The following is a 27,204-nucleotide window of genomic DNA, read 5'->3' on the forward strand; positions in this document are numbered from 1 at the left end:
GGATTACACAGGTTCTGTGGCTGGCTGACTTCAGATGGTTTTATTCAGCCACAGAACCTGTGTAATCCCTGAGCGTCCCAGTTAAAAGGGATAATATGGTCACCCTAATCTTAAATCTCTGAATCAGGCCCTATATGTGTAAACAAAATACCTCCCCTTATTATTAAAACTGTTCTGTTACATGACTTTTTTCTTTTATCTTTGGCCTAATCTGAGCCGGACAGGGCCATGCCAGTTCAGGGGCTCCAACGGCATGTCGCGTCCTACCGACATTAGAACATGGAGCTGCGAGAGAGAACCTGAGATTTGGGCACTACCATAGGTGCTCAGCTGGGCATTGCTGCAGTGCCCAAGGGAGAGATGCATCAAACCTTCTAAAGAGTTGGTTGCCCATAGCAACCAATGAGCTTCTAGCTATCATAAAATATAATCTATAATATAGCTAGAACCTGATTGGTTGCAATGGGCAGTTTCTCCACCTGTCCTTTTTAGGAAGTTAGATACAACCCACGTTAAATTCCCCCCAAAGATTGCTTTTCATGGTGACGTTTCTCCACTTTGTCAATGGATAACCACAGGGGGGGTTCCTGTCCCAGTGCTGGGGATTATCATCATGTAATAAGTAAATGTTCACAGATGTCCACCATATAACAAGCCTAGCACAGCATTTGTGTGAAGGTGCATTAATAAATTGTTGCGTAGTCATGAGTAGCTGCCAGTGCAGTGATTATCCTGTGTGTGTCACATACAGTACATTCATGAAGGAGCTGCCATCCAGCGCGTGTCTCTGCCGCGCCAATCTCAGCATGGCGGCCGGAAGTAGTAGCCGCCGCCATGTTGGTACACCCTCCCCAGTATCCAGGAGGAGAGGCGGGGAGACGGCGGAGGAAGGTGTCCGCCCCCCTGGCTGCTGCTGCAGTGTGTGTCAGAGCCGGGAGCTTCAATGAGAAGGAAGCTGTGAATGAAGATGCAGCAGCGGCGGCGACACTAGGCCCGAGCACCGTCCTCCCCTGTCCCGGCCGCTCCAGCAGGTGAGGGGGCGCCGCTCGTATATCACTTGGGGCTGGGATAGTCTTATGCCCGACTGAACTGTGCCACCTTTCCCAATTCTATGACACTCTACCCACCCTCTGGCTGGCTGACCTGTGCCACCGTTCCCACCTTCTTCCTGACTGACCTGTGCCACCCACTGCCTGACTGAACTGTGCCACCTTTCCCAATTCTGCTTGACTGTTCTTTGCCACCCTACCCACCCTCTGCTTGACTGCCCTTTGCCCCCCTGCCCACCCTCTGGCTGGCTGACCTGTGCCACCGTTCACACCTTCTGCCTGACTGACCCATGCCACCTTACCCACCCTCTGCCTGACTGATCTGTGCCACCTTCTGCCCGACAGTTCTGTGCCGCCCTACCCACCTTCTGCCCAACTGATCTATAACACCTTCTGCCGGACTGACCTGTGCCACCCTGCCCACTCTTTGCCTGACTGACCTGTTCCACCCTACCCACCCTTTGCCTGACTGACCTGTGCCACCTTTCCCACCTTCTGCCCAACAGTTCTGTGCCACCCTACCCACCCTCTGCCTGACTGACATTTGCCACCTTCTACCCGACAGTTCTGTGCCACGCTATCCACCTTCTGCTGGACTGATCTGACACCTTCTGCAGGACTGACCTGTGCCACCCTGCCCACACTTTGCCTGACTGGCCTCTTCCTGACTGTCTTGTGCCGCCTTCTGCCTGACTGTCCTGTGCCGCCTTCTGCCTGACTGTCCTGTGCCGCCTTCTGCCTGACTGTCCTGTGCCGCCTTCTGCCTGACTGTCCTGTGCCGCCTTCTGCCTGACTGTCCTGTGCCATCTTACCCACTCTCTGCCTGACTGACCTGTGCTACCCTTCCCACCTTCTGCCTGACTCTCCTGTGCCACCATACCAACCCTCTTCATGACTTACCTGTTGCACCCTACCTACCTTCTGTCTGACTGCTCTATAATGCCTTCTGCCTGACTGTCCTGTGCCACCCAACCGACCCTCTTCATGACTTACCTGTTGCACCCTACCCACCTTCTGTCTGACTGCTCAATAATGCCTTCTGCCTGACTGTCCTGTGCCACCCAACCGACCCTCTTCATGACTTACCTGTGTCACCCTACCCACCTTCTGCCTGACTGGCCTATGCCACCGTACCCACCATCTTTATGACTGACCAGTGGCACCCTACTTACCCCACTCCATGTCTGGTGCTATCCGCCCTTTGCCCAAATGACTGGTACCACCCAACCAACCCTCTGCCTCGCTGACTGGTTCCACCTTACCAACCCTCTGCCTGACTGACTGGTGCCTTTTTACCTACCTATATGACTGACCGATGCCACCTAACCCACCCTTTGCCTCACTTACCAGTGCCACCTTACCCACCCCTCTACCACACTGACCAGTGCCACCCAGTCTGTGCCTGACTGACTGGTGCCCCTAACCTACCTTCTGACTGACTGACCAGTACCACCTAACCCATCCTCTACTAAACTGGCCAGTGACACTCACCCTCTGCCTGACTAACCAGTAGTACCTAACCAACCTTGGACAGACTCAACGGTGCCATCTGGTACCTTTGAGTCCACCATCTACATGACTGAGCACGACCACCTAATCCACCATCTGCCTGACTGGTGCCACATTCCTAACCCTCTGCTGGAATAACTGGTGCTATCTTACACACTTTGCTGACTGACCGATGCCACCTTTCCCACCCTTTGTCAGATAGGTCTGGTGCCACCTTATCCATCCTCTGCCTGGCTGAGTAGTGCCTCCTTACCTAGCCTCTGCCTGACTGACTGGTGCCACTTCGCCCACCCTCTAATAGACCAGTGCCATTTTACCAACCCACTGACTTGTGCCATCTTACCAACCCACTGACTTGTGCCACCTTACCCACTATCTGCTTGACTGTCCAATGCCACCTTACCCACCAATAGTTCGACAAACTGGCGCCGCATAACCCATCCTTGGCCCCACTGACCAATGCCACCCTACCATCCCTCTGACTGACTGAACCCACATTACTCGCCCTCTGCCTAACTGAGCAGTGCCTCCTAACCCATTCTTTGCCCGAATGGCCGGTGCCACATGCTCTGCCTGACTGGTGCAACCACCCACTCTCTGAGCTGTGTAAGCTAACTGATACCCTGCCAGACTGACTGGTGCCACTTTAACAGTCCTATGCTTGAATGACTGGTGCCACCTAATTTTGCTCTTTGACCAGGGCAACCTTTCTCATCCTCTGCCTGATTGACTGTCCCACCTTTTCCACCCTTTGCCTATCCAAGCTGTGCCTCCTAACTAACCCTCTGCATGACTGACCAGTGCCACCTAACCCACTGACTGATTAGTGCCACCTTAACCACTGCTCCTGATTCACCAGTGCCACCTTACTTGCCTTGCTCCTGACTGCCCATTTCACCTGTCCCTGGCTCAGCAGTACCACCTAACCAGTCTTTGCCTGTCTGACCAATACCCCATTACCTACTCTTCTTCCTCCCTAGATTCACTGAACCCAGCCTGCTCTCATATTACCATGCCAATGCACCCCCCATTTTTCGGGGCAGATTGCCACCTCACCTATTTTATTCTTAACCACCCTATTTTTCCTCACCATACCCTTTTCTTTATTACCACATTTTACTGGTTTTCCTATAACAATACTGACCCTGTTTAAGGCTAATTTGGCATTGCAACCTTGACCTCCCTGTTCTTGTACCCCCATTGTAACATCAGAAACTCTACTCATGGCGATGAGGTACGAGCTACTGTACCTCACATACCTCACCACTGCCTGAATGCTCTTGCATCTTCTACCTTACCATTGCTGCTTGTTTGCCCTGCCCATGCTTTAGCAATGCCACTGTGCTGATCTTAAGTCATTACTAACCGGTGCCACTACGCCCATCCGGTTGCCACTACGCCCATCCATTTTGACTTCTCTTTCTTTCCATGCTTGGCTCACCCGTAGTAATTTACCCCTGACATGCCAGCGACATCTGACGTGCTTTCCTGGTGTCTACACACACACAATGCCTGTAGGAACCTTAACTGCAGGATAATAATTGTTTTGCAAATAATTGAATGATCCACAAGTGATCCCGTGGGACCTATTACTATACAGCGCTACAGAAAGTTCTAGTGCTATATAAAAAAAGGTGATGGTAATAATACTTGTGGTGAGCAAAATGTATAAACCAGGCGTCTGTCCCATCTAGGAGCCTGCAGTGATGCTTGTGCGTCAGATGACCTTAATAGAAAGGGTTTCCAGACATTAGTAATCGCAAATCCATTTTTGTTATCTGGATTGGCTATTTGGCTTCCGATTATTGAAACGGTCACATTTTTATCCTTCTGCTTGTCTGCCAGTCATGTGACACCTGTGACGCGTTTGTTTGGGCCGGATTTATTAAACATGCCACATTCGTCAGTTCTTCATTGTCATCTCTTTGCTTTGTATCCCCGTGTCTGTGAAGTCTGTGCTTGATGCTTCTCCCAGGTTTACATAGTTGGAGTGTAAGCTACCTGTACGGACGTGTTGTCAGTAGGAAGATTGGATAAGCTATGACAGCCGTCCAATCTGCATTTCGGCTAATGTGTTATCTAAATATCGCCTGTCCGGGACTAGCATTAGGTGCAATGCTAGCGGGGGAGGCGTCTTCCGCAGTATAGAACCCTAATTTTCTGCAGCGGGATACACTAGTATTCCACAGGGAATAACATCGGGGTGTAGAGTTGGATCTTGATCCGAGGCACCAACAGGCTAAAGCTTTGACTGTTCTCAGGATGCACTGCACCGCCTCCTCTATAACCCCGCCTCCAGGCACCGGAGCTCAGTTTGTAAGTTGGTGCAGGCAGCTAACAGGGAGGGCTGCGCTAGGCAGCCCTAATAAGAGCTTTTATATTGGGGAGAGGAGAGGTTTTCATGGCAAAGTGTTATTTTTATATTTTATAATGGTAGCACATTCTAAATAACTACGCTCTGAGGGTTCTAGTAAATAGGGGACCTCCATGGGATGGATGCCCTATGCCGGTAATACTCTTATTTGCCATAAGGCTGGGAGATCTGTAAGGAAAGATCGCTTTGTAGATGTGGAATGCAATACCCCGTAAAACAACTTAGAAATGGTACAATATAATAGCACCTGAGTTTTCCGCTGACGTACTTTTCTGAGTGGACCTTGTATTAGAGGGTTCTGGTATGAATGGAAGACCATGTTAAGGTCGACACATGAAAATGGTCGACATGGGACATGTCGACACATGAAAAGGTCAACATGAATTTTTGTAACTGTTTTTTTGGGTGTTGTTTTTTCCCGTAACATGACCAGGAACCCCAATTAGTGTACCGCGTCCCCTTGCATGGCTCGCCAAGTGAAGGTTACTACTCCCAATCGTAGTCCACATAGTTGGTAAAGTATGAAAAGGTTAAAAATCATAAACCCACCTCCCCCCCAAAAAACCCCTGTGTCAACGATTTTCACATGTCGACAATTTGTCCATGTCATTGGGGTAGATTCAATTCAGCGACAGTTGAATAGCGCCGGGAATTAGCTTCCGACGCTATTCAATTCAGCTAAAGTGAAGTCGGAGAATGCCCGTTCTCGTGGACTTAACAGGTTGTTTTGTTGGGAGAACGGGCATTCTCCGACTTAACTACCCGCGGTGATGCTTATTCCAGACAGAATCAGCCTCGCGCCGGCCGCGCGGCAGCCATTTTGTCGGTTTTCTTCTCTCACCCCCCGGGGTGAGAGAAGAATTCCCGACAATTGAGGGTAACTAGTCTCTGTATTGAATAGCGCCGGGAGCTAATTCCCGGCGCTATTCAACTGTCGCTGAATTGAATCGACCCCATTGTCGACCAATAGTGGTCAACCTTGTGACCGTCGACCTAAGTAGGGTGGACCTGCCAAACGGTTACCGTATTAGAGGCCCCCAACAGTATACATTCTAATCTCTTTTTTTTGCATTTAAAAGACTACTTTGATTTTCGCAGCCAAGCGAATAATAACAGATTTTTGTAAAATTAGGACCTTTCCAGGGAATGTTCCTGGAAATTAGGGACAGCTGATAGTTATTAAATATGTATGCCTCCCATAGGACGCCTGACACCTGATTATGAGCGATTGCCGGCTCCAAACGTCCAAATACGCAGAAAATTGTCTCTGGCTGATACAGAAGGTCTTGTCGGCTTTCTGGCGATAGAGGCGCACTTTTTCTTTATTCCGGCAATTAGATCAGGAGGTGATACTGTTATAAATGGTCATGAATGTTGTCACAGCGTCCGCTCAGTGGGGGAGATTCAAATGTTTGAAAAGTCAGTTGGGAGTCTGTTATTTTCCTATCTAATAGACAGGAAAACACAGACACCCAACCGACTTTTCACACATTTGAATCTCCCCCATTGTGTAGGTACAGGAGCACACTGTAATGAAACCATGGACAGGATGCGAGTCCTTATGATGTTATCTGGTCTTGCTGTTGACCTCTTGTCCATATGACCCCTTATCTTCTGACCTTTTACCCCTACCACTTCAGACCATCGCCACCTGCCACCTACGCCTCCTGTCTGAAGGATGGCAGCAGAGATGTCTATTTGCTCTTCCTGTGACCTTGGTCTTGCAGACAGAAATTGAGCAGTATTTTATGTCTTCTCCATGGTAATAATCCTCTCTGGATATCGCCTCCAGGGCACGGACAGCGACTAGATTCCCTCCCGATGCTGTGAGCTGTGTGTAACGTTTGTGTGTCCTGTTTTAGACTGTACATGGTAGTGAGCGGTAGTAGAGACTGGAATCTGCACTGCATTGTTCGGCGTTATGTAAAGCTCCTGCCTTCCTCCAGGCAGCGTGTTCTATCTAATGCACATTTATATGATTGGTTTTGTTCTTTGATGTAACTGCTAGCCAGAAACAAATTCCGAGAAGCACTTTAAAAATATGGCATCCCTGGGCTTTAATCTATTCCGATAACGCTGGTTATTACGCTGATTTGTTCTGCTAAATGTTGCGTATAGTTGTGTTTGCTCTTCTTAACCTGTGGATTATTCCTGCGTCCCTACTGGATGGGTGCAGCAGACTGTGGAGTGCGGTGAAGGTTTAGTTCCAGCATAGTCCACACTCCGTGTGATCCCGGCCAGATCACTTAATCTTCCCTGGGCCTTATTATTACCCAATTACAGGTTGGTGAGCTAATACCAGCCTTCCCGTCTTCCTCCCTTTGAGAGTCTGCCATGCATACTAATTGGAAGGCGCTGTGTAAATATAAGGTATTATTACGGCTTGTTATTACAGCGTAGCATTGGCTCATTGCTCCGTGTGGTACAGATGGTCACCTATATGGTAGCCACAGGCCTGCACTGTGCTGTAATCTGGTGATATAAATACTCTGATTAGCAGGACCAGCGCTGCCTGTGATGTTCCATGAGATATGGGTGTCCTGCAGCTATAGAGAAGCAGGCTTGCTATAGTCCCTGGCCTGCCGGCTGCTGGGAGAGATTGCAATATCCAACATGTGACATCATATCTGTGAGCAGCGAATAATGCCTGTTTGCGACTGTTTATCTTATCTTTGCTAGTATTGCATGTGTACTAAAATTCTTTTTTACTAGCATAAGGTTATGGCTGATAAATTGATGTGTTTAATAATTATATATCGGCGTTATGCTTGGCCAGATTGCTGTCCTTTAAAGGCTATCTATCTATCTATCTATCTATCTATCTATCTATCTATCTATCTATCTATCTATCTATCTATCTATCTATCATAAATGCAAAAGCCCTCACTCACTCATTACTAAGGGGTCTATTTACTAATCCTTGCATGGAGATAAAGTGGTTCGACCAGCCAATCAGTTCCTAACTGCCATGTTACAGGCTGGGTTTCAAAAATGACAGCTAGGAGCTGATTGGCTGGTACTTTATCTCCGTCCACTTTATCTACATCCAAGGCTTAGTAAATAGACCCTTAATTCTCTTACTTCCCGATAGGTTAGGAAGATGAAATGTAACATAGGTATTCTTCAGGTGGGAAATAGGAAAACTACGTAATTAGAATTTTAATAAACCTTCCTTAAGGGGATGAACAGGGGGTTGACATAATGACATAATCAACGATGCACGGCTTGCATTTCGTGAACGACAATCGGATCAAAATTTGGATCGCACCTCCAGTGTGTAGAATATAATAAGCTACAAAAATGGTCCTGTCACTTTTTACCGTATCTGCTACGGGTGCTCCTCGGGTAACGCCAAGAACAATGGATTACTATTTACTTACATTAAGACGTTTCAAATTTACGTCTCTATAGATTCACCAAATTTTTAACACTCATTTTTATTTATAACCATGAAAATTAGAAACTCCTGTGAGAAGAACGGGTAGAACAGCTATGATAAATAATGTGAGTGATACAAGGAGCTCTGTACATGACTTATACCCCTTTCACACCGCACAAATAACCGGGTATCATACACCGGGTTGACACGGGTTGCTGTGAAAGGGCCCATGGTGTATTCCCGGGTCGCATGACTACGTAATTCAACCGGTAATAAAGCAGTGTTATTCCCGGGTTGAATACCCGATGTGACCCGGGACCCGTTCACTACATAGGGAGAGGCGGCGCGGAGATGAGATCATCTCCCGGCTCCGCCCCCCCTCCGCTGTGGCAACATGACCCGGCATATTGCCGGGTCAGGGAGCCAGTTGTTAGTGTCCAATGCCGGGTCCCACCTGGGAAGGACCAGTTTCCAATTCCCGGGTGGGGTATTAGCGTCCCGGGCAGGTGCATAGTGTTCATCCTAGCACCCTGCACCTTTCAAATCCTGTGCAGTTCCTCTTTCCTGCTTGGGGTGTCGCTCTCTGCTGTGGTGCTTCTCCGCACACTCTGATCTGTTACTCAGTGCTGTGATACAGACCTGTGTGTGCTGAGACGCACCACAGGAGAGAGCGACACCGCAGGCAGGAAAGAGCAACTGCACAGGATTTGAAAGGTGCAGGGTGCTAGAATAAACACTAGGTGCAGACACAGAGCCTGATTCACAGGTGCGTGTAGCCACGATGGGGTCATTTGTTGCAACAGCGTGTGCGTCTTTATGCAAGTGGTGCTGTCAAGTCTCAGCCTGCTGAGCTAATCCATCGTGTCACGTACTAAGATGCACTATGGCAGGTGCGATTTCTCAGTCTTAACATGGCCTCCTGTGTCATCGCAGCTGCGTCTTTACACGCAATCGCTGCCGGTAACACACCCGTATCTGGCTAGCCGCCCCCATTACCTCCCAAGAATGCCCGCTGAAGATTTATCGGTCTCCTTGCGATTCTTATTTATCGGTCTCTCTGCGCCTTACGGGGGGAATTCAATTGCTTTTTGGGCGCCCTGCGCCCGGCTTAACAATTAAATTGTTGCTCCGAACGGCGCAAATACTGCATACCCCATTATTTCTGCTCCTGAGGTTATCTTGCCACACCCAATAGATTAGATGCGTTTAGCCGCTTTACACATCTAATCCCGAGCTATTTGGACTCGACCAGTGTGAATAGCAATGGACTCCTGCGCCAGAGTGTCGCCCCATCTGAAGTGACAGGTAATTAGGCATGAGAGTGTGCGTTAAAGCAATTGAATTGTCCCCTTAGAGCGGTGAACACCCGGACACATGCGCACAATTAAAAGATCAGTCGCTTGCGTTCCGCATCAACACTACATAAACCTGTATCTGGCCCACTGAGCGGCCGTCGTGTGGGCTGAATCAATATTGGTAATATACCAGCTTAGGGCGGGAAAACGCGTGTGCAGGTAAGGAGCCAGACCGTAGAAGTCCAGCAGCAATGCCCAGGGAAGAATTTCATCCTGTGCCAGGAACAGAAAGGACACGCCACACATGGGCACTGCATTGTTCCGGTGAATTGGTCACGTAGCGCTTGGAACTGTTTTTGTAGTGAATTTACTGTATAGGCTGAATGTGGGACTCGTAGGTGGCTGCCTTATCTGTTATTGGTACGGTGTAAAGGTACTGAAGTGACACATTGTGCAGTGTCTGACACTCTGATGTGTAGTGTGAACGTGTGTGTACGTCGCAGCCGTGTAAGAGCGTTCTGTCACTCCTTATTATAACCTGTGCTCCGCTGTTCTTACATTGCTGAGAAAGTGACTTCTGTAAATGACATTGTGTACGATCTGCTGTACACGTTCCTGGATGTGGATGGTAAGAGCAGGCTGGCAGTTCCAGGGCTCTTACTGAAGCTGATAATAACATTGTATTAGTAGATTACCTACTTACCTACCCACCCACCTACCTCCTATATCTACTCGGGGTTCATCACGCTCTCCTGTCGGGTATTTTTTCCTTGTGGAGTTTTCCTCCTTTGATGAGGAAATGACTGAGGGGCTATGGTAAGAGGGAATTTGCTGTGATTGATGATACAGATAATATTCTGTACTTTGCTTTATGTAAGAGATTATATTCTATGCCAAATAGAACTGGAGTGACGTACAGTCTTCCATTATATTTCACTTCCCGGTATTACATCGTTATGAAAGAAAGAAGGATTACACATACAGTAGCTGAATAACAGGCATTTTTTTTTTTATTGTGGATACAAATTGTGAAGCATTACTTATGGCGCCTTATGTACAGACAGGTTAGATTGTAAGCTCTTCCTCCCCTTACATTTATCTATATTATATTACTTTAGTGTAAGCACTGCTTGTTTTATCTCTGCATTGTGCAGTGCTGCGGAATAATATGGAAACCAGAAACTTATAAGGGCTTGGTATCGTAGACTTTTTATTTTGGAACTACAACACCACCCTGAAATCCCGCAACAGCCAGAGTTCTGCAGGTTACCTACCTCTGATATAGAGGTATACTGTATATAACTGTAATCTTACATGTCATTTGTATTCATACCACTACAGGCTCTTGGTTCATTTTTCTTTTTAGACTACTAGTACACCGCTGGCGTTTGGGAAGGGTAGGAGGCGTTACTTGCATTTAAGCAGGCGTTATACAAAATTTCAGCCTAAAGTTCGTTCATAAAGATATGTACGCACAGAAAAACAAAGCTACTTTCGATAGATGTATGTAACTTGTGAGCCATGTATTTTGTTAAGGTTCCTGATACTTGCTTTTGACACTTGTCAGCTGTCTACCTTATGTCATGCTTGCTATTTTAGTTTACATACTGCAAGCGTAAGGCGCTTGATGCGAGTTAGACGCTCGGCCATGGGTAACTATTTCTACTTTTTTCCTAAATCGTAGTTGCAGTCAAAGTCACTCACAAAGTACCAGGGGCACTAAGTTAGTACTTTTGTCTCAAACAAATTGATATAACATTGCAGATTAAGCATAATGATACGGGGCACATGGCGCGGTCACCTGTATACAAATTCTTCTTTTCTCTTACGTCCTAGAGGATGCTGGGGACTCCAAAAGGACCATGGGGTATAGACGGGATCCGCAGGAGCTTGGGCACACTAAAAAGACTTAAAACTGGGTGTGAACTGGCTCCTCCGTCTATGCCCCTCCTCCAGACCTCAGTTAGACTTTGTGCCCAGGAGTGACTGGATGCACACTAGGGGAGCTCTACTGAGTTTCTCTAGAAAAAGACTTTTGTTAGGTTTTTTATTTTCAGGGAGCCCTGCTGGCTACAGGCTCCCTGCAGCATGGGAGTGAGGGGAGAGAAGCAGGACCTACTTCTGTGAGTTTCAAGGCTCTGCTTCTCGGCTACTGGACACCATTAGCTCCAGAGGGTTCGATCACTTGGTGCGCCTAGCTGCTTGTTCCCGGAGCCACGCCGTCACCCTCTAACAGAAGCCAGAAGGCAGAAGTCGGGTGAGTATGAGAAGTATCCCGTTTGTCTAAGAAGGTGGCGCTTCCGTCTCCTGACACGGCAGCTCTCAAGGATCCGGCAGATCGCAAGTTGGAGACGTGTCTGAAGTCCATTTTCGCTAATACGGGTGCATTGCTCAGACCTGCGGTGGCGTCGGTATGGGTGAGTAGTGCTATTGCTAAATGGGCTGAGAATTTAGTTAGTGACATGGATACTCTTGATAAAGATAATGTCCTTCTAACTCTCGGTTATATTAAGGACGCTGCGGATTACCTAAAGGACGCGGCAAGGGACGTCTGTCTCTTGGGATCAAGGACCAATGCAATGTCGATATCTGCCAGGAGGGCCTTGTGGATCCATCAATGGAATGCTGATGCCGACTCCAAGAGGTCTATGGAAGCTCTACCCTTTAAAGGTACTGTCTTGTTTGGGGACGGCCTGGCGGACCTAGTCTCGACCGCGACTGCGGGTAAGTCCTCTTTTCTTCCTTATGTTCCCACACAACAGAAAAAGGCACCACATCAACAAATGCAGTCCTTTCGTCACAATAAATACAGGCGTGGGAAAGGTTCGTCTTTCCTCGCCTCAAAGGGTAAAGGACGGGGAAGAAAACTTCCTGCAGCCTCAGGCGCACAGGACCAGAAGTCCTCCCCGGCTGCTACCAAGTCCACCGCATGACGCTGGGGCTTCCCTGGGGGAGTCCGGACCGGTGGGGGGCCGTCTTCAGGTATTCAGCCAGGTCTGGATTCAATCAGACCTGGATCCTTGGGTGTTAGAAATCGTGTCTCAAGGATACAAACCGGAGTTTCAGGAGATGCCCCCTCACCGGTTCTTCATTTCGGCATTACCAGTGGTTCTTCCGGACAGGGAGGTGGTCCGGGGGGGCGATTCAAAAATTGTGTCTACAGAAGGTCATTGTTCCCGTCCCTCCGTCCCAGCGGGGGGAGGGGTTCTACTCTAGCCTCTTTGTGGTACCGAAACCGGACGGTTTGTTCAGACCAATTCTAAATCTAAAATCCCTCAATCCATACTTGAAAGTCTTCAAGTTCAAGATGGAATCCCTTCGAGCGGTGATTGCCAGCCTGGAGGGGGGGGGATTTTATGGCGTCAGTCGACATAAAGGATGCCTACTTACATGTGCCGATATACTCCACATCAGGCTTTCCTCAGGTTTGCGATACAGGATTCTTATTACCAATTTCAGACGTTGCCATTTGGGCTTTCCACGGCTCCGAGGATTTTCACCAAGGTCATGGCAGAAATGATGGTTCTTCTTCGCAAACAAGGGGTTTCAATTATCCCGTACTTGGACGATCTCCTGATAAAGGCGAGGTCTAAGGAACGGTTGCTGAGAAGTGTAGAGTTGTCACTATCTGTTCTGCGACAGCACGGTTGGGTGCTTAATTTGCCGAAATCCCAGTTGATTCCGACCACTCGGCTTCCTTTTCCATGATTCTGGACACGGAGTTACAGAAGGTATTCCTTCCAGAAGAAAAGGCTCGGGAACTGCAGACGATGGTCAGAGAACTTCTGAAGCCGACGAGTGTGTCAATCCATTATTGTACTAGGGTTCTGGGGAAGATGGTTGCGGCGTACGAAGCCATTCCATTTGGCAGATTTCACGCCCGCGTGTTTCAGTGGGACTTGCTGAGCAAATGGTCCGGATCTCATCTACACATTCACCGGAAGATAAGTCTATCTCCCAGAGCCAGAATTTCTCTCCTGTGGTGGCTACAAGCTCATCACCTCCTGGGGGGACGCCGATTCGGTATCCAGGATTAGGTGCTTCTGACGACAGATGCAAGTCTCCGGGGCTGGGGCGCAGTCACCCAAGGAAGAAATTTCCAGGGAAAATGGTCGCTCCAGGAAGCCTGTCTCCACATAAATATTCTCTAGTTAAGAGCCATTTACAACGGCCTGCTCCAAGCAAGAAGTCTTCTTCAGGATCAACCGGTCCTGGTACAGTCAGACAACATCACAGCGGTGGCCCATATAAATCGGCAAGGCGGAACGAGGAGCAGAGCGGCAATGGCGGAGGCCACAAAGATCCTTCGCTGGGCGGAACAACACGTCCGCGCACTGTCAGCAGTTTTCCTACCGGGGGTGGACAACTGGGAAGCGGATTTCCTCAGCAGACACGACCTCCATCCTGGAGAGTGGTCTCTGTACCAAGAGGTATTTGCAGAAGTGACAAGACGCTGGGGAATTCCGTTGATAGACATGATGGCGTCTCGGCTCAACAAGAAGCTCCCGAGGTATTGTTCCAGGTCAAGGGACCCACAATCCACTGCAGTGGACGCCCTGGTGTCTCCGTGGGTCTTCCAGTTGGTGTATGTGATCCCTCCACTTCCTCTCATTCCAAAGGTGCTGGGGATCATTCGTCGAGCAAGGGTTCAGGCGATTCTCGTCGTTCCAGACTGGCCAAGAAGGGCCTGGTACCCGGATCTTCAGGACTTGCTGGTGGAAGATCCTTGGCCACTTCCTCTAAGAGAGGATCTGTTGTTGCAGGGTCCATGCGTGTTTCCAGACTTACCGCAGCTGCGTTTGACGGCATGGAGGTTGAGCGCCAGATCTTGGCTCGTAATGGTATTCCCAGGGAAGTCATTCCAACTCTCATTAAGGCTAGGAAAGAGGTTACGGCGAAACACTATCACCGTATCTGGAGGAAGTATGTTTCCTGGTGTGAGCTTAAAAAGGCTCCTGCGTAGGATATTCACTTGGGTCGTTTTCTCCACTTTTTACAGGCAGGCGTAGATGCAGGCCTGAAATTGGGTTCCATCAAAGTGCAAATTTCGGCTTTGTCTATTTTCTTTCAAAAAGAGTTAGCTGCCCTTCCCAGAGGTTCAGACCTTTGTGAAGGGTGTAATGCATATCAATCCGCCGTTTGTACCTCCTGTAGCTCCATGGGACCTCGATGTCGTCTTACGGTTTCTCATGTCTTCCTGGTTTGAACCTTTGCGTAAGGTTGAGTTGAAATTTCTCACTTGGAAGGTCGTTATGCTTTTGGCGCTGGCATCTGCCAGGCGAGTGTCGGAATTGGCAGCTTTATCTCATAAGAGCCCGTACTTGATTTTTCATTCGGATAGGGCGGAATTGAGGACTCGTCAACAATTTCTACCGAAGGTGGTTTCTTCATTTCACATTAACCAACCTATTGTGGTTCCGGTAGCTACGGAAGAGGTGGCGATTCCAAAATCTCTGGATGTTGTAAGAGCGTTAAAAGTATATGTGTCTAGGACAGCTGTTACTAGGAAAACTGAAGCGTTGTTTGTTTTGTATGCGGCCAACAAGATTGGTCATCCCGCTTCAAAACAGACTATTGCACGCTGGATTTGTAGTACGATCCAGCAGGCTCATTCTTCGGTAAGACTGCCGGTGCCGAAATCGGTTAAAGCCCATTCTACCAGGAAAGTGGGCTCATCTTGGGCGGCTGCCCGAGGTCTCTCGGCGCTACAGCTTTGCCGAGCAGCTACTTGGTCGGGTTTGAACACTTTTGCTAAGTTCTATAAGTTTGATACCCTGGCCGATGAGGACCTGGCGTTTGCTCAGTCGGTGCTGCAGAGTCGTCCGCACTCTCCCGCCCGTTCTGGAGCTTTGGTATAATCCCCATGGTCCTTTTGGAGTCCCCAGCATACTCTAGGACGTAAGAGAAAACAGGATTTTGGTACTCACCGTTAAATCCTTTTCTCCTAGTCCGTAGAGGATGCTGGGCGCCCGTCCCAGTACGGACTATTACTTGCAGTGTGTTTTCTTCCTGGTTAAGTTAGTTTGTACACGAGTTGTGTATTGGTTTGTTGCAGCTGATTGCTGGAGTTTTATGCATACTGTTATCTGGTTTGGCGTTATTCCGGTTGTACGGTATGTTTATGGTGTGGGCTGGTAGTTTGGTAGTCCTTAGTTAAAACAAAAATCTTTCCTTGTACTGTCCGTCTCTCCTGGGCACAGTTCCTATAACTGAGGTCTGGAGGAGGGGCATAGAGGGAGGAGCCAGTTCACACCCAGTTTTAAGTCTTTTTAGTGTGCCCAAGCTCCTGCGGATCCCGTCTATACCCCATGGTCCTTTTGGAGTCCCCAGCATCCTCTACAGACTAGGAGAAAAGGATTTAACGGTGAGTACTAAAACCCTGTTTTTACCCATTTAGGAGAGTTGGTCGCACACAGAAGTACATGCGGTGCCAGCCCCAGTAACCTATGGGCCCTACCTTACATGTACTGTACTTCTGTCGCATTAGTGATGCGAATATTTAATGATAAAGACATCCAAGGCCGTGGCACGCCAGAAAGTGCGGTTTGATGCGACTTGAGCAGAGGTGTATGTGCACACATCCTGTACCTCAAGATGTGGCTCGTACGCAGGAGGGAACGTCAGCGGGTTACATTGTATAGCTCTGGTCATTTACCAAGTTCCGGAAATGTGCAGATTATAACGTTGTTCTAGGTACAGAAATCGCCTCATAATTATGCACTGAGTCTAGGATGTTTTTGATTAACACAAATGGCGGAATACGATTGTTTTTGGGTGGTGATAAGTAATGGTTTGGAGCTGTTCAGTTGTTTCTGCCTATTGGAGCAAATGCATTACTTCTTGAGCTTGTAGCGCCCCAAATGCAATGGTGCATTTGGGTGCGACAAGTCCTGGACTTTTTTCGCCACTTCAGCAGAAGTACGAGCAGAAATCATGTATTTATGATTGTCATCAGAAACAATTGAATAGCTCTGACAGGCAGCCCTTACATACCACCAATTGAATTCCCTCATGGTCTTTATACTTATGGTAGGCTACTTACCAGTGGAAATGATAGCGCCATGCGGCCTGTGCGGACGTACGCAGGAGCGACATGGTGGATTGTTATCAAAACCAGGGCGTGTGACCTAATGCATTCAGAACGCAGGCGGCACAGTGCTTTCCCCACTCGTTTCAGTGGGGTTTCTGCATATAGCGCAAAACCCCATTGGGAAGAATGGGCTATTGAAACAAGTGGTGGAGAATACTGCATGGCGCTGGTTGTGAACCTCACCTTCGCTCGTTGAAATCACAGTAGAAATAAACTGGTTTTCTGAGCAATGCAACCGTAAAAATCTACAATGTAGCTACACAAAACAGGTACATACTGTGACATAAAGCTATATATATATATATATATATATACCTATAGATTGTAAGCTTGCGAGCAGGGCCTTCCTACCTCTATGTCTGTCTGTTTTTACCCAGTTTTGTTCTATTACTGTTGTTCTAATTGTAAAGCGCAACGGAATATGCTGCGCTATATAAGAAACTGTTAATAAATAATAAATAAATATATATATATATATATATATATATAAGCATAACCTATAGCTGAAGCAGAGGCGAAGTGTAAGTGATGGGCGACCTGGTACACGTGGGTACTCCTCTAACACACATCACCTTTAATATCAGGAATAAGTTATGCATCTTATTAAACAAAGAGCCGTACCTCCAATAACATATCCGCGGGCACTTACAGTAGGCATACTGATACTAGCTACAACTAACATCTGACAATAAAGCAGGAAGTAGCTGGGGGCTGCAGGGAGGGCTTTCCTGTTGCCCATCACTTCTATACATCATGGTCGATAGATGATCAGCGCCAGCACCTGTACACACTGACACAAGTACCAGCTACATTGTTATACTGTCTGACTGTGTAGAAGCAGTAAGGGATACAGTCACAGTGTATTGCTGCCAGCTGGTCCAGGATCACCAGTTCCACTTATGTAAGGTGTGACTGTATCTGACCTGACTGCATGTCAGTGAGCGAGTCCCATTGTTCCCCGGAGTGGTGTGCAGCACAGGCACACTGGGGGCTGGGGTAATAGTCACATCGGCAGGTTGCACTTAGGGTGAGCCCAGTCACCATAGAGATATTATACACCTGAATTATTTGCCACCTTGTCATCACTGCCGTTAAGATCTTGTGTTTGATACGGTATGTCGGCTGGCATATAGGCCGGGCGGGTCTGGGACTCCATGTCGACACCAATTGGTCGACACACATTATGTCGACAACTGAAAAGGTCGACATGGAAAAAGGTAGACATGAGTTTTTTATGGTTTTTTTTGGTGTCGTTCTCTTCGTAGAGTGACTGGGAACCCCAATTTGTGCAACGTGTCCCCTCGCATGGCTCGCTTAGCTCGCCATGCATCGGGCAAGGTGCCTCGTCCCGCTGCGCTTGTGTGGTGCACCGGCCGTCTCGGCCACCCTCAAATTGTAACCCGTGGAAGGGTTCTTTTGGTATGAGCTCCTAGCTCTGGGCCCAGAAATACAGAACGTGTTTTGCTGCGATGTTGCAGCGAAGTAGAAGTTTTAGTTAAGGCCCATACACACTGGGCGATGTTGAGCTGAAAGCAGGTCACTTTTGGTGTGTTGAGCTGCTTTCAGCTCAAAGTCGCCCAGTGTGTATGCCCAAACGATGAGCGCTGATGCGCGTCCCCGCTTCATCGCTGGCAGCCGCCGTTCATCTACTGGTGTTACCAGTAGATGAACGGCGGGGTGAGCGGCTTTCCATAGCGTCCTGCTATGGAAAGCCGCTGACATCGCTGGGCGGGGGGGAAGCGCTCAGTGTGTATGCAATGAGCACTTTTCAGCCCAGCGATGTCAGCGATCATCACTATGCATACATGCTGGGCAAAAATGCTGAGTGTGTATGGACCTTTAGTTGAATCCTTCATCTATCTATCTATCTATCCATCCTATCCATCCTATCTATCCTATCTATCTATCTATCTATCTATCTATCTATCTATCTATCTATCTATCTATCTATCTATCTATCTGTGGTGCATGTGCACTTATTGTAGTGATTGGATGTGAAATGTCACAGTGTTGTTCTGCTCCGCCATGTACCAGTCTGCAGAGCATCTACACAACTCCCTGTTGCTTTTATTTCCGTGTAACAGCTGTGACAAAACTAATGAGCTGCCAGACATGTGGGATAGCTGTCTTCTGCTGGCTGTGTAATTGGACTGATCTTTTCAGCTGATAATGAGTTCTAAAAAGCCGAATAAAGTTCTAGATAATATAAACATGAGGAAGGTTTCTGTAGAAATTAGGAGCAGGTACTTGATTTGGTGTTTGGGTCATAGTCTGTGTAATGCGGTGTATTCCTAGATGGGAGTGTTTCCAAAACAGTAGGCTTATCATGTGTTTGATGCCAGGACACCATTACTCCTGGGGAACAGGCATCAGGATACCAAATATAACTGTGATAAATTTGCGGGTGTACAATGATATGCAGTATTGTAGAATGTGTGAAATCTAGGAGCCAAGCTATGGGATTAGAGTGCAGCCTCTCTGTGCCTCATACCTCGGGCATGCGACTGCACCTTTGCGCACACAGAGGAAATCCCCGGTGGACCCACCTCTTCCTCAATTGTCTGGTTTCAGACTGTGCACCCATATTATACATTATTACTCTATTAGATGGTTAGTGACGTGTTCTGTAATAGGTGGCCATACCTTTGTGGGGGCTGGCCACACCCCCATGAAAATTTTGCCATACGCCTTAAACATGTTCCCCTGTCACTGCATTCCCCAGCTGGGGCCGCCATGCCCCAGCTGACACTGTTTTAGCTAGCTGAGGTGCTGAGTAGGGGTACAGCTAATAAAATGTCTACCTCTACTGTAGTTTAAAGGAGTCTTCCCCTAGACTTTTTGGAAGTAACTGGAAAGCAAAGAGTGTAATTAGTGGGGAGATAAGAGCTGGGAATTTGTTATGACCGGACTTTTGTGTACAGCAGAAACTACAGATGGGTCCATGTTTATCTTGACCTTTTAATAGGATTAATTGAGACTGGGCAGTCAGACTTATTCCCCTGTTGTAATGGCTTAATACCCTGCTGTATTGTTCTCTGTATTGTATTGCAGCTGAGGACAATAGATGAAGGGTTTATGTTAATAACCATGTTGTGCATAGGTGCAGCAAACTAGCCAAGATAACCGTGGACCCATCTGTATAGTGTTAATTTACTATGGATAGATTGAACCATCGGGGCGAATTTACCCGTGTGCGGTGTAATTATAAGCTTGCTTTCTGCGCAAAGTGGTGCGCACCAGCAGGAATAGCTGGACGTTAATCACCTCCGCATGATATAATGTTTATTGTATCTTCTCAGATTCTAGAACCTAATTGCCAACACAGAGTGTGACATTTCCCCATTTTATCACTGTGTAGAGGAAGTGTGACATCGCTGGGAGATAACTGTCACTGGCTGATTGTGGCTGGCCTAGCGTAGGCGGCTATTACTCTCTCTTTTGTACATATGTGTATATTACTTTGTCACCACAGACCTTTGTTTGTGTTCATTAGAGTGGTATCTAATAGACATTAGCTTACAGTGAATGTGTTATAGTTGGGAGAGTTGCATAAATATCTCTTGCAATATACCCGGGTTGTGGATTTCTGCTCCTAGAATGTCAGACAAACTCCTGGATTATTCTGCCATTCTCAGAATCCCATCCACCTGTTATACAGTGTTTTTATTTAATCAGTCACTTCTTTCCAGAGCGTCTCCATAGGGCCTTTAGCAGCAGCTGTAACTGGGCGTTTAGTGGTTTCATGCATTGCTGCAAACACCTGTGTGATTCGCACAAAGAAAGAGACAGTAATGTGCTGTAACAGGGGTGTTGGGTCCTCTGAACATAAAGATTTCTTATTATAGAATTTAAAACAGGTTTTTGATCATAGTAGTGAAGGCTTCAGTGGCGCTGAGGAAGGCTGTCTGCTTTCGTAAGTCTGTGTAATTAAGTCCGTTTGGTAAATGGTTAGATTTACACCATTCTAGCTGACGGAAACAGTTTTGTGGAGGGATATTCGGAGGAGAGGGATCTTATGATTCCTCTCCCACAGTCCCTGTCCAGTTCCGGAATCTGGCGTTGCGTGCATGCACAGTAGTATTTTGAAAATGTGAAAGAATCATATTCCCTGGAAATGCACAACTTTGTTTGTTCATATAAGCCCTGATTAATATCGTAGAATGGGGAAGGAATGCTGTTTAGCTTTCAGAACGGCACACACAAGCCAAACAATATATCCCATACAGTGGTGTGTAGGACAGTGATGGGCCACCAGATACACTGTATAGGCTGCATAGGGGGCGCTATAGCCTGTTTTATCCCTGAAATAAATTGAGTCTGATTGTACCTCTTTGTCTGTACCCTCTACATGTGACTGTAAACCTCTGTGTAATAACATATCAGGCATTTTTATAGAACATAAAGAAGTGTTACAGACTATAAAGAAATGTGAAGTAGCTGGGGCCCCAGGTGAATGCTCGGAGGGCAGTGTAGTGGGTGTTTCACCTGTCACTGGTGTAGAGGATGTGGGCTGCTGTGTTTCCTTTTAGTAGCCTATGTGCACTTAAATAGTGTTACTGAACAAAGAAGCGTTTTCTGTTTAACGTTAGGGTTTGATATAATTATTATTAACACCAAATTGAATCCCTGGAGCCGGGTGGCAAATGCTCTGAAAAATGGTGGATGTCGCCTAACTCCAATTGTAAAGCGCAATGGAATTTGCTGCGCTATATAAGAAACTTACTAAATAAACTTCTGGGAGTTCATACCTATTGCGGTCAGTGGTTTCCGGGTACCCGCTGGCGTTAGGACGATGTGTTTGACATTCTGTGGAAACCAGTGCTTTCAGTGGGGGATGAGAGGCTGTGGATTACACCTTACTGATCCCCATTGCTTTCAGTGGGGGATGAAAGGCTGTGGAGGACACTTTACTGACCCCCATTGCTTTCAGTGGGGGATGAGAAGCTGTGGAGGACACCTTACTGACCCCCAGTGCTTTCAGTGGCGGATGAGAGGCTGTGGAGGACACCTTACTGACCCTCCCCAGTGCTTTCAGTGGGGTATGAGAGGCTGTGGAGGACGCCTTACTGATCCCCAATACTTTCAGTGGGGGATGAGAGGCTGTGGAGGACACCTTACTGACTCCCAATGCTTTCAGTGGGGGATGAGAGTTTGCAGAGGACACCTTACTGACCCCTAATGCTTTCAGTGGGGGATGAGAGGCTGTGGAGGACGCCTTACTGATCCCCAATGCTTTCAATGGGGGATGAGAGGCTGTGGAGGACACTTTACTGACCCCCATTGCTTTCAGTGGGGGATGAGAGGCTGTGGAGGACACCTTACTGATCCCCAATGCTTTCAGTGGGGGATTGAGAGGCTGTGGAGGACACTTTACTGATCCCCAATGCTTTCAGTTGGGGATGAGAGTCTGTGGAGGACGCCTTACTGACTCTCAATGCTTTCAGTGGGGGATGAGAGTCTGTGGAGGACGCCTTACTGACTCTCAATGCTTTCAGTGGGGGATGAGAGGCTGTGGAGGACGCCTTACTGACCCCCAATGCTTTCAGTGGGGGATGAGAGGCTGTGGAGGACGCCTTACTGACCTCCAGTGTTTTCAGTGGGGGATGAGAGGTTGTGGAGCACCCCTTACTGACCCCCAGTGTTTTCAGTGGGGGATGAGAGGTTGTGGAGGACGCCTTACTGACCTCCAGTGTTTTCAGTGGGGGATGAGAGGTTGTGGAGGACGCCTTACTGGCCCCCAGTGTTTTCAGTGTGGGATGAGAGGTTGTGGAGGACGCCTTACTGACCTCCAGTGTTTTCAGTGGGGGATAAGAGGTTGTGGAGGATGCCTTACTGACCCCCAGTGTTTTCAGTGGGGGATGAGAGGTTATGGAGGACACCTTACTGACCCCCAGTGCTTTAATTTTGCATTTACACAGCTAAGTAGAACCGGCAGAGTTTACCAAACCGCACTGCTTCTGTAAATACAAGCCGGTATGATATCTTTCCTGCCAATGGGTGCAGTGCTCATAACACTAGTAAAAGTATGATTTTGTACAACAGTGGATAAGGAGACTAAATGATCCTCCTGGCTCCTGCATTTGGCTGTCTGGCATCATTTATTATTTGTGCTCTCTTCTCTTTTTGTGGTATAAGTATGAGCCAACACTGGCTAAACTCCTGTAACTAGAAGCCCTTTATAACATTTACATGTGCTGTCTGCCTTAGTGTGTAGCTGTAGTGCGTGCCGTGAGGCTGCGGAGATCTCAGAAAACAAATCACACAAAACAAAAATACCTGTTAGGTTGGTATTATCCTTTAAACAGAGTCTATGTGACTATGTAGCTGCGTTTGGAGGCCCCGAGCTTGTGTTTCGGTGCCTGCGCCTGGTACTGCGGAGAGGGATGTTGGTGTATCCTCTGCTGCAGATGATTTATCATAGAAAATCTGTCCTGCGGTTCCCGTGCCTGCGAGCGGTATAGATTTAGTGATGTATATGACGTGCCTCTGAATTAATTAGGTCAGTCCTGTGTTTTTGTCCGCTAATAGATTTAGGCTGGATGGAAGAGGTCATATGAGGCAATGAATGAAAAGCTTTGTACTTTGTGTCTACTATTTCTAGCTATCCTTGGCAGCTAGGGCACAGCGTGGGTATCTGAATAACCGTGCCCATAGACACAGGTTGGCCTAACAGTGGGCAAGGAGCCTTTATTGCTTTACAGTTATCTCTATCTAAGCGTACTGCTGTGGACTAATCGTTTCACAGCGATGAATACCGCATCATACGTAAGAGGAGATATACCTGTTTTCAGGTATGTCATCTGTTTCCACCTAGTATAGTGGAGGTGCAGGTCTGCGCTGGGGGTGACTGCCAGAAAAGGGAATGTACGCATAGGGAGCGGATGCGCCACAAGATGTGTAACAACTCTGTGTGCCTACTTCAGGAGAGAAGTGCTATTAGCTTATATTTATATGGCGCCACAAGGGATCCGCAGCGCCTTATTAAGTACAAAAAATGTGCGAACAAAACGGGAAAATAAATACAAAAGACTTAAGGGCCTCATACACTAGAACGATATGTCTTGAGGCTGAAGTGAGAGCGATTTCCCTTGAACCCTCCCGGGAGCTTTCCGGGAGTGGTTCCATACAATTACAAATGATTTGATACATTTTGCATGCGATATATTGTATGCGATCCCAGCCATGCCTGCAGGAACCGATATATCGCGAGTGCAGCACTGGAGGATCCGATCCGACGCTCACGGTGCCGCGGATCGGATACACAGCCAAAATGACCGATTTCACCCAATATATCGTCCCGAATGCCCGAATTGGACTGAAATCTGGCATAATCGCTTTAGTGTATGTGGCCCTTTACAGTACAAAACATGGGACACAAGTTATGTAATCGCTGCTGCACAATGTAATAACCACGGAAGCGCCGCCGGCTGAACCCAAAGGGTCGTGGGTAGGATATAAGTATGGTATGAGTGACGGAGGGAGCAGCAAGTTAGGGTAGAGGGCCCTGCTCGTAAATGCTTACAATCTAGACAGGAAGGGGCGGTCAGACAGGGGTGATGCAAATAATATCAAACGTATACAAAACTACACGGAAGGAAGGGGTATTTTCAGTTGTTTGCATGTATTGAAAGCAGCGTGGCACAATAGTACTCAGATTAGGGGGATACACACTGTAAGAGGGGACTTGGTGAAGTTTGGCCATTACACAATGAGGTACCATGGCCATATGTTGGGTATCCAGTTAAAGTTCCAGGGGTTTGGGAAGTAATCTGTATCGGACCCCCATTGGTTGATAAGGTCAATAAACCCCAGAGCATTAATGGGCGATATATTAAACGTTTGAGATCCACTGTTGAGAGTCATGTAAGAAATAAGTGTGAGTTATATGGAAGTGTTGTGGATCTCTGGTTGTCCTTATAAACGATGAAACTGTTTATAGGTGAATACACCACAAATGTGTACAGTACACACACACGGCAGGTAAATCCACAGCCAGTGCTAGCTCCAGTAACCACGATGTTTCACATCACAAAAGCTCGTGACACGTCCAGCTCACCCTGAGCGGTTATCTGAATGCGGGGAATGTTGTAGGTCTATTTTATGCCGTGTTCTGCAGCGTTTTGCACATCTCAGCAGCCGGCAGACCCTCGCAATGGCATTTTACAGTCACAATCCGTCAGCTCATTCTAACAGCTGCCAGTTAGTTACTGACCGTAGCAAAAGCCAATTATTGTGCGTTCTACTCAATTTAACACAGTTCTCCGAAAAAGCACAGTTAGACCTCTATTTTGGAATTCCTAGATTCTACTCTTTTTTTTTTTTTTTTTTTCTTTCCTTTTTTTCTTGGGCCGCTTATTACCTAATACACTGTACATCCGTTCCGAAGATCAGGGGTAGGCAACGTCTGGCACTCCAGCTGCTGTGGTACCACACATCCCAGCATGCCCTGCCGATGTTTTGCTGTGTGATACTATTAAAACTGTCAGGGTGTAGCTGGGTGTATGCTAGATTATATTAACAGTGACATTTGGATATTATGTGTAAATGTGTCAATAAGTATAGACACACAGGTTTTTAATGCCACAGTATATCGAACAACGACTAGATACAGATCTATAGGGCAACATCAAGTATTCCTGATTAGGCGAGATGGTGATAGGTGTAAGTGGTCTTTACAGTCCTGTACGCGTATACCCTTATCACACGGCTTTCCAGTGTCTCATAGATCAGGTTTTCTCTGATGTCCTAGTGGATGCTGGGAACTCCGTAAGGACCATGGGGAATAGACGGCTCCGCAGGAGACTGGGCACTCTAAGAAAGAATTAGGACTACTGGTGTGCACTGGCTCCTCCCTCTATGCCCCTCCTCCAGACCTCAGTTAGAATCTGTGCCCGGCTCGAGCTGGTTGCACACTAGGGGCTCTCCTGAGCTTCTAGTAAAGAAAGTATTTATTAGGTTTTTTATTTTCAGTGAGATCTGCTGGCAACAGACTCACTGCTACGAGGGACTTAGGGGAGAGAAGCGAACCTACCTGCTTGCAGCTAGCTTGGGCTTCTAGGCTACTGGACACCATTAGCTCCAGAGGGATCGAACACAGGCCCAGCCTCGGTCGTCCGGTCCCGGGGCCGCGCCGCCGTACCCCTTGCAGAGCCAGAAGCAAGAAGAACGTCCTGGAAATCTGCGGATGAAGACTCCGGTCTTCATTAAGGTAGCGCACAGCACTGCAGCTGTGTGCCATTGCTCCCACTGCACACCACATACTCCAATCACTGATGGGTGCAGGGCGCTGGGGGGGGGGGGGCTCTCTGCAATTAGAGTACCTTAAAATGGCAAAAAAACACATAATATAGTCTAATAAACTATATATGTGTAAAAATCCCCTGCCATAATATTAATAAAAGAGCGGGAGAAGTCCGCCGAAAAAGGGGCGGGGCTATCTCCCTCAGCACACTGGCGCCATTTCCTCTTCACAGCTCCGCTGGAAGGACGCTCCCCAGGCTCTTCCCTGCAGTTTCCAGGCTCAATAGGGTAAAAAAGAGAGGGGGGGCACTAAATGTAGGCGCAAAACTGTATATTATAGCTGCTATAGGGAAAATCACTTTGTGTAGTGTAAATCCCTGTTTATATAGCGCTGTGGTGTGTGCTGGCATACTCTCTCTGTCTCCCCAAAGGACTTTGTGGGGTCCTGTCCTCAGTCAGAGCATTCCCTGTGTGTGTGCGGTGTGTCGGTAAGGCTGTGTCGACATGTTTGATGAGGAGGCTTATGTGGAGGCGGAGCAGGTGCCGATAAATGTGGTCACCCCCTGCGGGGTCGACACAAGAGTGGATGGATATGTGGAAGGTATTAACCGACAGTGTCAACTCCTTACATAAAAGGCTGGATGACGTAACAGCTGTGGGACAGCCGGCTTCTCAGCCAGTGCCTGCCCAGGCGTCTCAAAGGCCATCAGGGGCTCAAAAACGCCCGCTACCTCAGATGGCAGACACAGATGTCGACACGGAGTCTGACTCCAGTGTCGACGACGACGAGACTAATGTACATTCCACTAGGGCTATCCGTTGCATGATTACGGCAATGAAAAATGTGTTGCACATTTCTGACATTAACCCAGGTACCACTAAAAAGGGTATTATGTTTGGGGAGAAAAAGCAACCAGTGGTTTTTCCCCCTTCAGATGAGTTAAATGAAGTGTGTGAAGAAGCGTGGACTTCCCCTGATAAAAAACTAGTGATTTCTAAAAAGTTACTAATGGCGTACCCTTTCCCGCCAGAGGACAGGGTACATTGGGAGACATCCCCGAGGGTGGACAAGGCGCTCACACGCTTGTCAAAAAAGGTGGCACTACCGTCTCAGGATACGGCCGCCTTAAAGGAGCCTGCGGATAGAAAGCAGGAGGCTATCCTGAAGTCTGTATATACACACTCAGGTTCTATACTGAGACCTGCTATTGTTTCAGCATGGATGTGCAGTGCTGCAGCAGCGTGGTCTGATTCCCTGTCTGATAACA

The 27,204-nt window shown here is 47.7% G+C and overlaps 1 protein-coding gene across 8 annotated transcripts in view; it reads left to right on the forward strand.

Annotated features, from left to right (window-relative positions):
• CYRIB (CYFIP related Rac1 interactor B) overlaps nucleotides 1-27,204 on the forward strand; it is a 258,860-nt gene that overhangs the window by 78,062 nt on the left and 153,594 nt on the right. For 3 of the 8 annotated variants that reach the window (XM_063921283.1, XM_063921292.1, XM_063921289.1), the window contains exon 1: nucleotides 943-1,031. The exons of 3 other annotated variants lie outside the window; for them this stretch is intronic. The gene's annotated coding sequence lies outside the window, so the exon portion shown is untranslated. Of the gene's footprint in view, nucleotides 1-942; nucleotides 1,032-4,479; nucleotides 4,551-27,204 lie in introns of those variants that run through there. 2 more of the 8 variants (XM_063921290.1, XM_063921285.1) reach the window with 2 other exon arrangements.

Source organism: Pseudophryne corroboree, chromosome 5 (assembly GCF_028390025.1).
Source record: "Pseudophryne corroboree isolate aPseCor3 chromosome 5, aPseCor3.hap2, whole genome shotgun sequence".
Classification (NCBI taxonomy): domain Eukaryota; kingdom Metazoa; phylum Chordata; class Amphibia; order Anura; family Myobatrachidae; genus Pseudophryne; species Pseudophryne corroboree.